The 16,534-nt window shown below is 40.7% G+C and overlaps 1 protein-coding gene across 4 annotated transcripts in view; it reads left to right on the forward strand.

The window, feature by feature from the left end:
• The first annotated feature begins 110 nt into the window (after positions 1-110).
• Fam210a (family with sequence similarity 210 member A) overlaps positions 111-16,534 on the forward strand; it is a 42,038-nt gene continuing 25,614 nt past the window's right edge. For all 4 annotated transcript variants that reach the window (XM_041639143.1, XM_041639146.1, XM_041639145.1 and 1 more), the window contains exon 1: positions 111-293. The gene's annotated coding sequence lies outside the window, so the exon portion shown is untranslated. The remainder of the gene's footprint in view (positions 294-16,534) is intronic.

Below are 16,534 nucleotides of genomic sequence, written 5' to 3' on the forward strand. Positions count from 1 at the left end.
CCGGGTTTTGTAACTGGAGAGCCAGACCCTGGAGCGTTTTTTCCTCCGCGCCGGAACTACGAGTCCCATGGTTCCTAGCGCGGCGGCGTGCCCTGTGGACCTGCGAGCGGGCACGGAGGATCGGAGCACGTTGCTAGTGGGCGCGGCTGGCCAGGGCGGTGGAGGCCTAGCGCTGGCCTGAGTCCTGCGACACGGCACCCTGCCCCACGCTCGGCCGGGTCGCCTTGGCGAGGCAGCGTCTTCCGGCCCGTTCGGCGGGATTCCGTGGAGACCCCCCTCCCACATCCTGAGAGGTAGCCTGGGTCCCTGTTGGCCGTGGGGCCCCGGGAGGGGGCCGGAGGGCACCTTCACCGCGGGCGTGGGTCTGACGGCAGCGGGGCGCGCCGCGCACGGCGAGTGGCGGCCTCCTTCCTGCAGGCGGGAGTCGTCAGCACCCCCTTGCCGGAGCCGCTCGAAAGAGGTCACCCCTGTCCCGGGTCCTTCAGGAGTCCTGGCAGACCTCGCTCCCCCTGGCACCGCTTTTCACCCTCTCGCGCTGTGGTTCTTAACGCCCTGCTTTTCCGTCCGTCCTTGCTAGTCCGGGTGTCCTTTCCAAAATAACCAACAGTTTCGCCTGTGGGACTGGCGGGCCATTTCTTATCGCCTTGTTTGTAGTCGGGCCCCACGCTCCAGAGAGGCATACCGTTAGAGGCTTTCACCCCAAGATGAGGGTCAGGGTTAGAATCTGTCCTGCGGAGTGAGGTAGTTTACGGTACCAGCACATTAACGTGCCTCACCATCCCTCCGTCAAAGTTGTGGGAAAACCCACAGGTTTGCAATGTATCCTGTATTGCGCTTCAGCAAATTTGATCCTTCCAAAGCAGCTTTGAAAGTGTGTTTTGCTGGTCGTCGGCAATTTTATTAGCATGGCTTTGGCGTCGGCAAGTTTTGCACTGTATAGCTTCCACTTGCAGTTTGTGGACATTAGCCCTTCTGAGGTTGGTGAGTCCTTTACAACCCTTAAACGACTTCCCTTTTAACAAGTATGAGAAATCTATTTCAGATAACTGGGATTGTGTATTTTACTATCTGCCATTATCCAGTTTAAGAGTTAATTTCCGCTCGTGAGTATTGACCAATGCAAAGAAAGGTAATGTGGGTTCTAGAGCCCCAGCTCGCTGCCTGCACATTGAAGCGTTGTTGAATCCAGGAATTGAGTCTTGTTTTATTTTGCTGTTTTCCCTCAGATAATTGCTATTGTCATCTTAGAGAAAATTAGCCTAATTTTGACTTTAAAAAACTTTAAAGACAGACTTTCATTATGTAGCTCAGGCTGGACTTAAACTTATGATCCTCGTGTGTCAGGCCTCCCAGATGCTGGCAATTCAGGCAGACACCGACCACACAGGTATTAAATTTTTCTCTTTATGGCTTTAAAGCCTCTTGACGCCATGTTTATTCGATTCCCATAATGAGTTGATGTTATGAAGGAGATATGCAAACTTACCCTCTTTGTAGACACTGACGCACATAAAATGACTTGCTGGAGAAAGGACTCTTGGAATATTAAAGTGGGCAGGAACTATCTGTGACAGATGAAAATGTCCTAAGCGGTACCTTTATCCCCATTTTTGCCTGAGTGCTGTCTGGTTTTCTGGAAATTGGGTTGAAATAGTAGCTGATAATTTCGTATTTCCTGCCGTTTCACACATTCCTTGCTCATTTTCCTGTGTAACCCAGTAGGGTAGTTAGGGTTATTTTGTTTTACAGATGAGGATTAAGCTTCTTTGCCAAGGTCAGTCTAGGAAATGGCAACACCAGGATTTGGACCCAGGACCTCTATGCTAATAATCAGACAGGGTGTCCTAAGAAGGTCACACTCAAAACTGAAAGTTGCCCAACACACAGATTTTCGAAACTCTTTTCACAATTTTTAACACTCCAGTTGTCACGTTTGGAGAGAAAACAGCTGGCTAAGGGTGTTTCTTTGCCAGATTATGAGCTCCGCCCAGACTGGAGCCATCATGTTCCTCAGTGATTTAGCTCGGGTTCTTTAAACAGCACCTGCTACATAGTACCTGCTTAATGAATGGCTGGAGCACGGAGAAGGAAAGTGTTTATCTTATGTTTAAATGCAACAGAATTTGTTTGAAACCATTTGTAAGAAGGTAAGAATATATCTCTCCGAGGTGCACTTTTAATGTGTGGTTTCTGTTTTTAAATTGAATATAGTGTTTGAAACATTGTATCTAACATGTAGATAAGATGTTGAGCATCTTAAGAATGATCTTGAAGATGTTGGAACTTCTTAAGAATGATCTTGTTCTGTAGGAACAGAAAGTGTAGAGTTTTGTTTAGTTTCTGTAAATAGTCCCTCCAAAAAGTAACAGTTCTCCTGATTAACTATGTCTGCCGAGCTGAAAGTTGACATTTCTTCAAAGCAGAAAATAAAATGTTCTTTTAAAAAGGATTTTTCTAGGGTTGAAAGGAATATTTAATAGAATCTATGAGTGATGAGTAATATGTCTACTCAGGCTATAGTTCCTAATATTTAATCTGTATAATAATAAATAATAATAAATAATCTCGGTATTTTGTAGATGTAGTTACCTGTTAATTTAAGGTGATTATTATCAAGAACAACCACTATTTTAACTTAGAGTTATAAATGTTTCAAGCTTGTGTCTAACTTTCCTGTTTGTTTTATGTATCACCCCTGTGGATTTTGTACTGAGAATGTTTATGGGGGTGACTGTAAAAATTATTTTTATTAGATGGGCGTGGTAGTACACACCTTTAACCATAACACTCCGGAGGCAGAGGCATATATATATTTTTTTCAACTTTCACAAAGATATCTCAAAGTGATCCTAACCTGTTGTTTCTTTTTTTTTATCTTTATTTAAAAAAAAAAAAAAAAACAAGTTTCCACCTCCTCCCAGCCTCCCATTTCCCTCTTCCTCCTTCCACCCTTCTCCCCCTCCCCCCCACTCCTCTCCCCCTCCCTCTCCAGTCCAAAGAACAGTCAGGGTTCCCTGCCCTGTGGTAAGACCTAGGTCCTCCCCCCTCTGTCCATATCTAGGAAGGTGAACATCCAAACTGGTTAGGCTCCCACAAAGCCAGCACATGAAGTAGGATCAAAACCCCGTGCCATTGTCCTTGGCGTCTCATCAGCCCTCATTGTTCGCCATGTTCAGAGAGTCCAGTTTTATCCCATGCTTTTTCAGTCACAGTCCAGCTGGCGTTGGTGAGCTCCCAGTAGATCAGCTGCAGAGGCATATTTATATGTAAAGTCATTATAATGGATTTCATAAATACTTTATAAGTATATATTTGACCATATTTACTGTTTTTAAATCCTTTACTTTCTTCCCCTCCTACTTGTCCCCTTCCTTTTCTAAGATACTCCTACTTCATGTCACACACACTCATTTACAGATGTAAATGCTTTCATCTGTAATAGCTAGGATCCACATATGAGAGAAAACAATAATACTTTTCTTGTTTGGTCAGGGTTTTTTTACATAATAATAATAATAATAATAATAATAGTGATCTTCAGTTGTACCATTTCAAGGCAAATGACAGTATTTCATACGTGTGTGTGTGTATGCATATGTGTATGTATGCGCACACTTGCGCAGTGGATGTATTTATGGTGTGTACGTGAGTGCAGGCAGGAGTATGAAAGTCAGAATACAACCTTCACTGTCAGTCCTTGCCTTCCTTCTTTGGAGTCATGGTCTCTTTGTTGTACCAGTAGCTTTTGGGGATTCTCCTGTGTTCTCCCATCTCACTGTGGGGCACTGGGATTGGAGACGGGCACCACTGGGCCCAGCTTTCACATGAGTCCTGGCTCAGATCTTCACAAATGCAGGCAAACACTTAACCTACTGACAGTCTCCCCAGCGCCACCACCATAGTCTCATTCTTTATGGCTAAACAAAACTATTTTGTATATGTGTTCCATTTCCTCCACTGTTTACCTGTTAATGTACACTTAGGCTAATTACAAAAGCTGGCTGTTGTGAGTAGTGATGCAATAAACATGAGCGTAAGGGGTCTCTTTGTAGTATATTGGTTTGAAGTTTTTGTGTATATTGCCAGGAGTGGGATCACTGAACCAATATGGCAGTTCTGTTTTTAGTTTTTTCTATATTTGCTGAATTGCTTTACATTCTCATCAGCAGTGTATAAAGATTCCCTTTTCTACAAACAGCAATATTTGCTATGTTTTTTTCTTCTTTAAAATATCTCAGTGGAGGCATCTACGTGTGTTCTGTGGATGTCTGTGATTGTGCATTGAGTGTGAGTGTGGCCTTGTGGACATCATTGGGTGTTGGTTCTTGTCCTTTCACCGTGGCTTTTTGATGTTGTCCCATAGATCTCACATGTTCTTATTTTTTTTGCCTGTTTTAATTCATCTACCTTGTTTCCAGGACCCCGTGTTCTGTCTTTCATTTGATCTGTTTTATTAGTGAGAATTTCCACTGAATTTTTTGACAGTGTTGAGGTTTTCTAAAATTCCTATTTTTTATGTCTGTTTCCCTCATTTTCATGCATGTGTGTGTGTTGGATATGCCTATGTATATACATGTTTGCATTGTGTGCGAGTGAGCATGCACTTATGTGAGCATGTAGGAATCATCCTCAACTACTCTTGGCCATTTTCATTGAGGCATCGTCCCACTCAAACCCAGCTCTCACCTGCGTGAGTCTGGCTAGGCAGCTGCTCTGAGCACCTCCTCTCTGCCTTCCTTCCAGGCTGGAATTCCAGGTGGCCCACCATGCCCACCTAGCATTTACGTAGATTCTGGGTATATGAACTCCAGGCTTTATGCAGGACAAGCCATCTCTCCAGCCCCAGGGTTTCTATTTCTTTATTGAATTTCCCTTTCTAATCCTATATTGTCTTATTTTGTTCAGCTGATTATTTTTCTTTGAAATCATTCAGTTTACTTTTGTCATCTTTGACTTTATTGAACATTCTTACAATCATTCTGTTATTTGAGATTCCACATACCTCTCTTGCAGTGGAATTCACTACTGTAGAATGAATTATTTTCTGATCAACTCACATTGCTTTGATTTTTCATGTTTCTTATGCTTATTGGGACGTATCTGGGGTGCAGTCCATGATTAGGTATTTTAATCCCTATTCTTTCAAATTGAGGAGTTTTCTGTATTCAAGTAGAACTGATTTACAGTAGGATTGAGGTGCACTAACAGTATAGCTCAATAGCTAAACCGTCCACATATGTGTGCTCAGGACACGGGACCCAATCCCCAGTACTGCTCTCACATAGACTGCATCTGCAGAAACAACTACAGCTGATGGATCCCTCCACTAGGACAGTATGCTAACAGGTAATTAGGAACAAAACAATATTCTTAAACTCCAGAGCCTTTCAGAGAATGCAGGAAGTGCCAATTAAAGGTAGACTGAAAAGAGGAAGGGGGACAGGGATCCAGTCAGACAAGCTGAAACAATCCTGCCATCAGAATGACCAGGAAAAGAAAGGGAGAAAGAGAGAGATGAAAGGTTTGTACCCAGAATTATATTCCTAATAAGGGAGCCATGATGGCTCTTGCTGTCAGCCTGACATGATCTAGAATCACCTGGGAGGTGGGCCTTTGGCTCTGGCTCTGCAGCAGCTGGTTGTCCTAATTACATTGAGCTGGGAAGGATGGTCTTCTGTGGACCATTCTCTTCCTGGGATCCTTGACTGTATAATGGAGAAGGAAAACTGACTGGCAGCATGCATTCATCATTCTCCTTTTCCTCCCTTCTCAGTGGTCAAAACAGTTAAGCCCCAGCAGTGTAGCCTCCTCCGTCTCCCAGGCTTTCCCCCGTGTCACAGTCGTTCCCTTGCTTTCCTCCTTCCTCAGAAAGGTAACTGAAGGTGGGACTCCATATGAGAAAGACTTTGCAATGGCAGTCTAGAAGAAGTGGCAGACATGTAGGATATTGTGGTCATGAAGGAGTTCGTGGTGGAGTATAGCTACTGATAATTACCAGTAGAAATGTATGAAGTGAAAATGGGGTGGCTAAAGTGTGTTATAGGGTGAGATAAGAGGTCAATAAATTAAGGCACTAGAGTATATGGGGCAAAGTAAAATCTTCAATTCTGATCCTCCCCCCCCCCTTTTTTTTTCAAAATAATTCTTAACCATGAATGATATAGCAAGAACCCGTATCGATTTCTAGCTTCTGAAATACCATTCCTACTTTAGGTAACTCTTTTGCTCTACTACTACCTAAATTTTTTTTTCATGAACCTACCAAACAATTTTTTAGATATAATATTCTAGTGCACTGGCCCCTACTAATTTTCATACAAATTGGTTAACCTTTGTATTATCAAAAGACTCACTAGTATATGTTTTGTTGTTGTTGTTCTTTGGTCTGTCATTCAAAAAAGATCTTTGTCTGACCTATGTACCTTTTCTTTTAAACTTTGGATAGTAGATTTCTAAGGATTTTGTATTTTGCTTTTTCTCCGCAATATATCTGCAACAGAGTTGGGCTAAGCTAAAACAGTTCAATAAGCACTGATGAAACTGACATTTCAGGCAGCAGGCAGCATTAATCTTACTCAAAAATGCTCCTTCGTCAGTTCATGTGTAAAAGACGTTCTACCATAAATGTTGCCCAAACAGTTCAGCAGTGTGAGGAGGAAAACCAAGCAGATAGCAGTTTTGTGTATTTGGAGTGCGTCAGAGTGATAGACGATAGCTCTGCTCACCTGGCGTCACCAGTACACTACTTTCCGCTTCAGGTAGCAGAAATGGACTTAAGTTGGCTCTAACAGTAAAGGAAAAAGACAGTGACGAAGTTTAAAGGGCAAGGAAACTCTTGTTGTTCCAGAGCTCTAGCTCTGCCTTGCCCATGGTAGGTTGGCTTAGACACTGAAGAGCTGCCAAGCTTCCTGTAGTCTCCATTGTATACATAGGAAATACCCTCCCATTCCTTAAACTGTTCTGTCATAAGCCCACTCTGAACTGCTGACAGGAATCAAAACCCATCGACTGTTACTTCTCCCCACATTTTGTGGGTTCGAGTATATGTGCCCTTGCATATGTGCATGTGGGCCAGTGGATAAATATGAAAGTCAAAACATAATTTGCAGCTTTCTCTCCTTACACTTCCAGAGACCAAATCAGGCCATCAGGCTTAGCTGCAAGTGCCTTTAGCAGCCATCTTTCAGGTCCCCCACCCCCATGTGGAGTTTTAATCAGATTTCAATATTGAGGCTAAGAAAAAGTTAATAAAACTACCTAAATGGGGCTTCTAAAAGTATTCTGAGTAGGCAACTGATAAGAATCCATTTCACTGATGAGTGGAGTAGTTCAGTTAACATAGTATCTAATTTAGTTTTTAGTTATTCTCTGAAGTTTTCCTGTCTACAGTAGCTTCAGAAGTCTGTGACTATTGTCTTTTAAGTAAAGCTGAAATTTTGGGGTACTTAAGTCATACTAGTTAGACTCCAAGTGCTGAGTACCTGCCTGTGAGAGCACCTGCCTTGTACATAGTGCATGTAGAACGTAGCCATTGCTACAGAAAGCACTAACAGCTGCTCCGAGTTGTTCATGTGAAGCTTTTGTCTAAGTATTCAGCCACAGAAAGATGCAAACACACATACTCATACACACCAAAAAAAGAAAAGTGTACTAGATCTTATTAGTGATTATTTGACCTGGAATTTACCTACTTGAGATTTGGTATTGGCCTTTAGATCTTGAACCAGAGATGATGTTGTAACTATGTACGTATTAGAGCCATGGTAATAATCTTCACACAGCCTTGCTTTCCTTAAAACACCCCCATATGCTTGGTGTCAATCTTCTCCATATTCTGAAGCTCTGTTCCAGTAGATGGAGCTGAGCAACTTAGTATTAAGTACCATAAAATACTCACTAATACAGAAATTCTGCTTATAGAATTCTAAATTAGAGTCATTTTGTTTTGTTGTCAGAAGATTCCGGTGTACAAAGCTCAAAGGTCAAAGATAATTGGTTATCAAAGGTTAGATAATTGTTTAGGACAGTTCTGTACAAATAAAATGCAGTTTCAAGAACTACCAAGTTCGCTTTCCCCATTCTGCCATTTCTGTATATAAGTACTGCCTTTAACATAGTATCCATATTATCAGTTTGTTTCCTAAAAATTCAAAGTCTCCTGTAATTCCATAAGTACATTGCAATTCTACACTGCAATGCTAGCTTTAATTCTCATTGCCCTTTGTTATAGTTGAAGTGTGAAATGCCCTCCACGGGCTCAGGTGCTGAGTGCTTGATGCCCAGCAGGTGGTGCTGTTTAGGGAAGGTGGTCGGAACCTCCAGTAAGAAAGTAGGTCATTGTGAGAAAGCCTTTGAAGGTTGTACCTAGTCTCCATGCCCCTCTTTCTTTGCTTCCTGTCTGTCATAGGTAGACACTTTCATAGGCTCTTACTGCAGAACCTATAGACAAATTCTATAGCCATGAACCAAAAATAACACCTTGAAAAAGATCTTTACATATTGATTCTCTGTGTTATTCCACCTGCCATTTCTGCCTGCATCTAGGATAACCATGCTTCTTTCTCTTTATTATGTCTGAGTTAGCCTTTCAAATGTATCCTGGGTAATCATCTTCTGATCACTAGAGTTCACCGCATCTTCGGTTTTTTTGTTTTTATTTTTGTTTTCCTCCTTAATATCCAGTAGGCGTATGACTCATACTTGATGAGTCTTTCTCAAATCTTAGAATATTTGCCTTTTCACAACTAAATTAGAAATTACTTGAAGGCGGTGGGCATATTTATACAAATTTGTTCTTCATGCTAAAGGGTTACAGCTCTGTGTACTGTTAAGTGCTTGGTCAATAAAACACCCACACACATTCATTTATTTTAGTTTCATGACTTTTCCTGGTGAGACATAAGCAGTACCTGAAGACAGACCAAAGAAACAATTATACCCAAATCTATCTTAGTGAGGAGCCTCATGAATCTTGTAACTGTCTGAGACTTTTATGTTTTCTCCATCCAGGAATGAATGTTTTTAATTTAGAGTAAATAGACACAGGACAATTTTTGACTATTTTGCTTTGGTATATTGTAAGTACTCGAAAGGTAAAACAGAAAATAAGGCATTCTGGTCCATACCCCTAGAGTATGGGTTACAAGAGTGAAGTTTACGGGGGTAATGCTAGGCAATAGGAGATGCTTGCTAGATGTTCTGTGGTTCTTTGCTGCTACTGACAACTAAAGCAGCAGAAGGCTCTGGTGCAGTAGGTAGAGAAAGGGCAACAAACCTAATTCCCTTTGAGTGTCAGCACAGGAAAGTGGTAGGGCTGCTGCTTTGGCCTGACGTGCCATCTGCTCCTCTGTTGTACTCACCTCTGCTGGTTAGTTTATCAACTGACACAGCTAGTCATCAGAGTGGAGGGGACTCCATTGAGGAAATGACTCCATAAGATCCAGCTCTAGGCAAGCCTGTTGGGCATTTTTGTAATTAGTGATTGTTGGGGAAGGGCCTAGTCCACGGTGGGTGGTACCATTTCTAGGCTGCTGGTCTTGGATTCTTTTTGTTGTTGTTGTTGTTGTTTTGTTTTTTTGTTTTGTTTTTCGAGACAGGGTTTCTCTGTAGCTTTGGTGCCTGTCCCGGAACTAGCTCTTGTAGACCAGGCTGGCCTCGAACTCCCAGAGATCCGCCTGCCTCTGCCTCCCGAGTGCTGGGATTAAAGGCGTGCACCACCACCGCCCGGCCTTGGTCTTGGATTCTTATAAGAAAACAGGTTGAACAAGCCAGTAAGTAGCACTTCTTCATTGTTGACAGTAGTTTCTGTCCCACTCAATACCAAAGAAATACACAGAGGTCTACATTAATTATAAACTGTTTGGCCTATTAGCTCAGGCTTCTTATTAACTAACTCTTGTATCTTACATTAATCCATAATTCTTGTCTGTTAGCCACATGGCTTGGTCTCAGCAAGGCAGTCTCATCTTGCTTCCTCTTGGTCTGGGTGACGACTGCAGAGTGATGACTGCAGACTGAGTGTTTACTTTTCCTTTTCCCAGAACTTCTGTTTTCATCGTCCCACCTCTACTTCCTGCCCGGTTGCCCCTCCTATACTTCCTGCCTGGCTATTGGCCAATCAACGTTTTTTTTTTTTTTTGTTTTTTTTTTTTTTTTTGGTTTTTCGAGACAGGGTTTCTCTGTGGTTTTTAGAGCCTGTCCTGGAACTAGCTCTGTAAACCAGGCTGGTCTCGAACTCACAGAGATCCGCCTGCCTCTGCCTCCCGAGTGCTGGGATTAAAGGCGTGCGCCACCACCGCCCGGCTCAACGTTTTATTAAAACAATACAAGTGACAGGGTACAAGACCATTGCCCCAAGCACTCTCCCCCCCCCTTTTCTTTCCAAAACAAGAACTCTGAATCTAATCTCCTTGTTTAGCTTCTTTTCCAGACCATTATCCATAACAACTTGTAACCAATACTCTAAACAAATATAAATATCCATAATCCATTTTTTGAGAATGTAAGCTTAGCTTTCCAGGCTACTTCCTGCTGGTTGGGGGTGCTGATAATCTTATGAGGACCTAAAGAAGATTTAAAATTATGATCAAGTCCTGACTGGAGTATTCTGTGAGGCTTGATCTTCTCAGCCAGCAGTCTTGAAACTGTTCTGGATGTAGAACTCAGACATCTGTGCCATCTGCTCCTACCAGAGATTTCTCAGGGGATCTTCCTTTATCAAACCTTATTTTTCTTAACCTGGAATTAATCCACAGCCTCTCATTTCCTGGGGAAAGAAATGAAAAATCTTTTCTCCAAAGTAACATATCTTTTGACTTAAATTTTGAAGTAAGGGCTTTTCAAAATATTGATGTTGGGTTAATCTAGCAGCATTTATAATTAAATGTCATTTAGCATCTGTTGCTCCTTCCTCAGCATTCAAACAATTCAAAGACAACACAATAACATATGGTATCCAGACTCTCTGTGTATTTTCCATCTTTACGTGGCTTTATTTTAAACTCTATTTCTTTTATTTTTATTTTGCATTTTTGTTTTTGTAAGACAGGGTTTCTCTGCATATTTTTGATTGTCCTGGAACTCACTCTGTAGATCAGGCTGTCCTTGAACTCACAGAGATCTGCCTGCCTCTGCCTCCGAAGTGCTGGGAGGCACTATACCCAACTACTGTCTCTTTTTTTTTTTTTAAAAAAAAAGGACTTTATCCTTTTTCTCTTCTCTCCCAAGCCTACATATGTTTTTAACACACTGTAAGCCATTTAAAGTTTTTTTTATCTGAATCTATCTTAATTGTATATTTCTCTTTCCAACCACATGAGTCTTTAATTTGCTAAGTGATACAGATAAGATTAAAGCTGTGTCATTGACGGTTGGACCTATCCCATTTCTTAGCTTTCTGAGAGTCTAGCCTCATGGCGGAGGTACTGGCCAGAGGAGCCATGTTTATTGCCAGAACTCTACGGAGTTTCAAGGTCCCTGGGACCACCAAGAAGCATGCTGTCAGCTACTCATAAACACCATTTAAGTGTTTTGTGGTGGGGCCTTTTAAAAGGGCTGTGAGGTTTTTGCAGCTAAAGCTGAGTCAGGAAGCCTTTCTTAAATGAGATGTGCTTGCCTCTAACAAACAGAGCCTACCAAGAAACTGTGCTTAACTGTGTTATTTTGCGTCTAGAGTTACTTCCCAAGCTCTCTCAGGTTTTATATGGATGTAGTTGTCCACATTGGTTGGTGCCATTTGTTGACCGTAGTTTCCGTCCCGCCCAGTCCCGCAGCCGTTCAATTCAAAGAAATACACAGAGGTCTGTCTACATTAATTCTAACCTGGTTGGCCTATTAGCTCAGGTTTCTTATTAACTCTTATAACTTACATAAACCCATAATTTTTATCTGTGTTAGCCATGTGGCTTGTTATCTTTTATCAACAAGGCATTCTCATCTTGCTTGCTCTGTGTCTGGATGACAGCTGTTTTATTAAAACAATACAGTGTAAGTGACAAGTACAAAACCATTGTCCCACCGCAGTCCATGGCCTCTGCACCAGTTCCTGTCTCTTGGTTTCAGCCCTGCTTGAATTCCTGTCCTGATTTTCTTCATTTATAGACGATGATGTTGAAGTATAAAAGCCAAATAACCCTTTCCTTCCCAACTTGCTTTTAGTCATGAGGTTTCATCACAGCAGTAGTGAGGACCCTAACTAGGACATCACGCAAGTACTGTTTTCAGGAACCAGTGATGTGTTTGTGCTAATTTATATCTTCAGAAATATTCAGATTATATACATACATCACACATAGGGTATTAATTGTAGTTTAAGATGTGCTTTGAAGATAAATGGCATTAGAGCATTGGTCAGGAAGAGGCATAATAAGGAATATATCATGAAATTGTGAATAAAATGCTACCAAAAGTGGCATTCTTAAGTTATTCTTATTGCCACATATGTTCAATACATATACAAGTACAGCAGAAGTTAAAATTGCACAGAAGAAAGAAAGTTGATGATCTTAACATTAAGAAGGTAAAACTTAAAGAAAGAGGGAAAAAGCTCCTGTAGAATCTAAAGTTGCTCTGTAAGGAAAGAGGTTTTCTTATAACTGCAGTTTAAATTTGCCAGTAGGAGTAAGAATATGATCAAGTCATTAAGACTTGAATATTTTGACTGTTCACATTTCTAGACTCTTAGCAGTGAAAGGGAGAGCTAGAGAAAGCCAATAGCACCAAGATGAAATGCCCAGAGGTTGACTTATATGGTCGAAGTCCTCTGTACCATCTGCTTTCCCAGCAGAACATACTCCTGTCAGCTTTTTAATGCTGGTGTTTCAAAGTTACTAGTTTGTTTCATGTCTCCTATGGAGATGATTTTCTTGAGGAGACTATGTTATCTTTGTGAATTAAAACTACTATAATGAAATACCATTAGCTAGATAGTTTAGAAGCAATAGAAATTGATTTTTTTCACAGTTCTCTGGAGATGGTAGTTCAAGTTCAAGATGAAGATGCAGACAGTTATATTTGGGTGGGTCCTGCACATGGTTCCTAGATAGCCATCTTTTCCATTTAAATCTACATGGTAAAGGTTGATAAAGTCTATGGGGTCCCCTTTACAAGGGTGCTTATTCCAATTTTGAGGTCTCTGATCTTTTGACCAATCACTTTTAAGACCCATATCCTAATACCTTTCAAGGTAGCATTTCCTATGCAAGGGACACAAATATTCAGACCTTCTGCAGTGTTGACGACTTTTGTCAAGCTGAATTTTTTCTTAACTACGTAGCAATTGTAAGATTTAGGGAGTACAGTATTTGTGAAACATAAAGGAAGGTACCCATATCATACCCTGATCAGATCAAGGTGATTAGCATCTTTCTCTCCCCACTCCCTTCCTTCCTTTTATTTTCTTTTTTGGCCAGCATTTCTTAAAAGTAAGTGATTGGTTACTATAAACTGTAGTTGCCTTCCCTGTGCTGTGGAAGACTAGAACTTACTCCTGTCCGTATTTTGGTATCCACCATCTAACTTCCCTCTGTCATTCCTCTTCCACACCCTTTCCCAACTCAGTAATCACTATTCTACATTCAAATTTGTACTTTTAATGTTTTCATATTAGAAAGAACATACAGTGTTAGTCTTTCTGTATCCAGCCTCTTTCACTTAACGATATGTCCCGCAGTTTCATACGTTTTGCCTCAAATGTTAGGACTTTATTCTTTATGACTGGATAGTGTGTGTGTGTGTGTGTGTTTATATCCCATAATTTCTTTATCCACTTATTTCCCACAGGTACCTAGGTTCCACATCTTGACTGTTATAAATAGTACTTCCATAAACATTGGTGCTCTCACTTGCACACTACCCCTTCCCCCAACATACACACACGCGTGTGCACATGCATGCACGTACATACACACACACACAAAATGATATAGTGATTTTATCACTTTTGTCAGTAAAGCCCAGTAGTAGAGTGACAGAGTCATATGGTAGATCTATTTTTAATTTCTCATGGAACTGCCATTCTGTTCTCCATGATGTTATACTAATTTACATTCTCTCCAACTGCATAAAAATTTTCTTTTTTCTACATCTTTGACAGCCAGCACTTGTTATTTTTGTAGTTTCAATAATAGTCATTTTAAGTTGAGTGAGATGATTTTTCATTGAGATATGCTTGTCTGTTGTTTGTTTTTCAGATAAGACCTAAGGTAGTGACCTGGAACTTGCTACGTAACTGATATACTTGAACTTCTGGGTCTCCTGCTTCTACCTCCTAAGTGATGGAATTATAAGTTTGCACCACCACACGTGGTTTATGCCTTGCTGGGTCTCAAACCCATGGTTTTATGACTGCTAGCCAAATACTCTGACAACTATGCTATAATCAATCCTATTTGCTTACTTTAAAGTTAGTATCTCTTTGAATGGCCCAGTCTAGTTCTGGTTGTTTTTTGTATAAGATGGTATTAGATAAGAGCAGGATATCAAATTTGAATCTTCTCATAGACCCCTCCACTACCATTTATTGAAAAAGCTGTCTTTTCTCTCCAGTGTTTATTTTTGGTGCCTATGTTAAGAATGAGATGGCCATAGATATCAGGACGTTATTTCCAGCATTTCAATTTTGTTCCATTCTGCTTTATGTCTTGTTTCTTCTAGGCACTTTTGTCATCGTTTGTTTGTTTTATGCATATCAGTGTAGTTGAATATTTCTCTTCCTCCAGACTATTCCCAAATACCAGGCAGCCACTTCCAAAATAACTAACTCGGAGGCATAATATTACTTATAAATGCTCAGCCAGTAGCTCGGGCTTATTACTAGTTGGCGCTTACATTTTAAGTTGGCCCATATTCCTTATTTATGCTCTACCACATGTTAGTACCTTTATTAGCATGACACATTCATCTCCTGTTTCCCCTGTGTCTGGCTGGTGACTCCTTCCTTACTCTGCCCTTCTCCTTCCATCATTTTTAGTTTGGTCACCCTGTCTAACTTCCTGCCTGACTACTGGCCAATCAGCATTTTATTAAACCAATTCAAGTGACAACAGCATTTCCCCTTTTTGTCTAATTAAAAAGGAAGACTTTAACTTAGATTATATACGACAAAGTTATGAAGTAAGAATTACAGTTGTAATATCCAGTCTATTTGTATTTGGCAAAATTAGAGAAAATACTTTATTACCTATCTTTGTGAGTCCAAAGTTATGTACCTTATGTATCTTATAACTAAAGAAAACTGTAACTATCTAGTCTTCAGGTCCATCAAAGACCCCAAAAGGGTGAAATGTTACCTAACAAAGGAATCTCAAGATGTTGGGACCTAAAGTTCCTGTGTAACATTGAGGTATCCACCTCTGGCCCACAGGCCTAGCATGTCTAACAGACTTTCCTGTGAAGCAAGGAATTTTGAAGGACTGTTCTACCTTGTCTTGACAAAGTTTGGCAGTTGCCTTTTTTGTGTTCTGCTGGTCCAGTTTGGACAGAAACTGTCAGCAATTGAGACAAGGGCAGTTTCTTTGCCCACATGGCTAGCTTTTGCCATGAAGAAAGCAAACTCCATCATCGTCTCTGAAGTAGAGTGGTGCTGTCAGGAGCAGGCATGTCTCACTCTCATAAAAAGCCTTAGGTTATTAAACATTTTAAATGCCATATTTCGTAGGTCTTTGAAGTGTTTGAAGACCATCTATGTATATATATCTGTGTATGACCTTGAAAACATACCTAACATAAGGGTTTTTTTATAGATGACCATTAATCTGTATTTTTTTTTTTTCGAGACAGGGTTTCTTTGTAGCTTTAGAGCCTGTTCTGGAACTAGCTCTTGTAGACCAGGCTGGCCTTGAACTCACAGAGATCTACCCGCCTCTGTCTCCCTAGTACTGGGATTAAAGGCCTGCACCACCACCGCCGCCCAGCATAATCTGTATTTTTTATTACATTTTTAAAATACATTATATTTTTGAATGAGCTGCATAGACATAATACCTTAAACAAGAGTAGAAATATACATATAACAAAGTTAACTTTAAATTTGTATCAATAAGCTAAAATGCATAACAATGTAAAATGTTTTGAGATTGTTTTTTGAATTAAAGTAGATCAGTTATCTAACCTTTTTCCCCATCTATAGTATACTATATTCACCTTTCTTCTTCTAGAAAGAGATCTCTGATTTTAACTTCTTTGTTTAGCCCCCATCCTTTTATTTATTTATTTGGTGGGTTGGTTTTACTATGACCAATAACAATTTATAATCAACCCCCTAAACAAAGACAAACATCCATCATCCATTTTGGGCAAATGCAGGCATATTTCTCTAGACTACTTCCTGCTGATGTGGGGCACTAGTCATCTTTGGGATACCCTGAGGAAATTCAGGATTATGGTCAAGTCCTGACTGGAGTATTTTGTGTGACTTGTCCATCTCAGCCAGCATCTTTGACACTGTTATGGATGTTGAATCGCCTGGGCCATCATTCCCATTAGAGACCTTTCAAGGAGGTCTTCCTTGACCAAACCATATTAACCTGGAAGGAAT

Source organism: Microtus oregoni, unplaced genomic scaffold (assembly GCF_018167655.1).
Source record: "Microtus oregoni isolate MIOR12 unplaced genomic scaffold, Mior012 000057F_ref0000458, whole genome shotgun sequence".
Lineage (NCBI taxonomy): Eukaryota > Metazoa > Chordata > Mammalia > Rodentia > Cricetidae > Microtus > Microtus oregoni.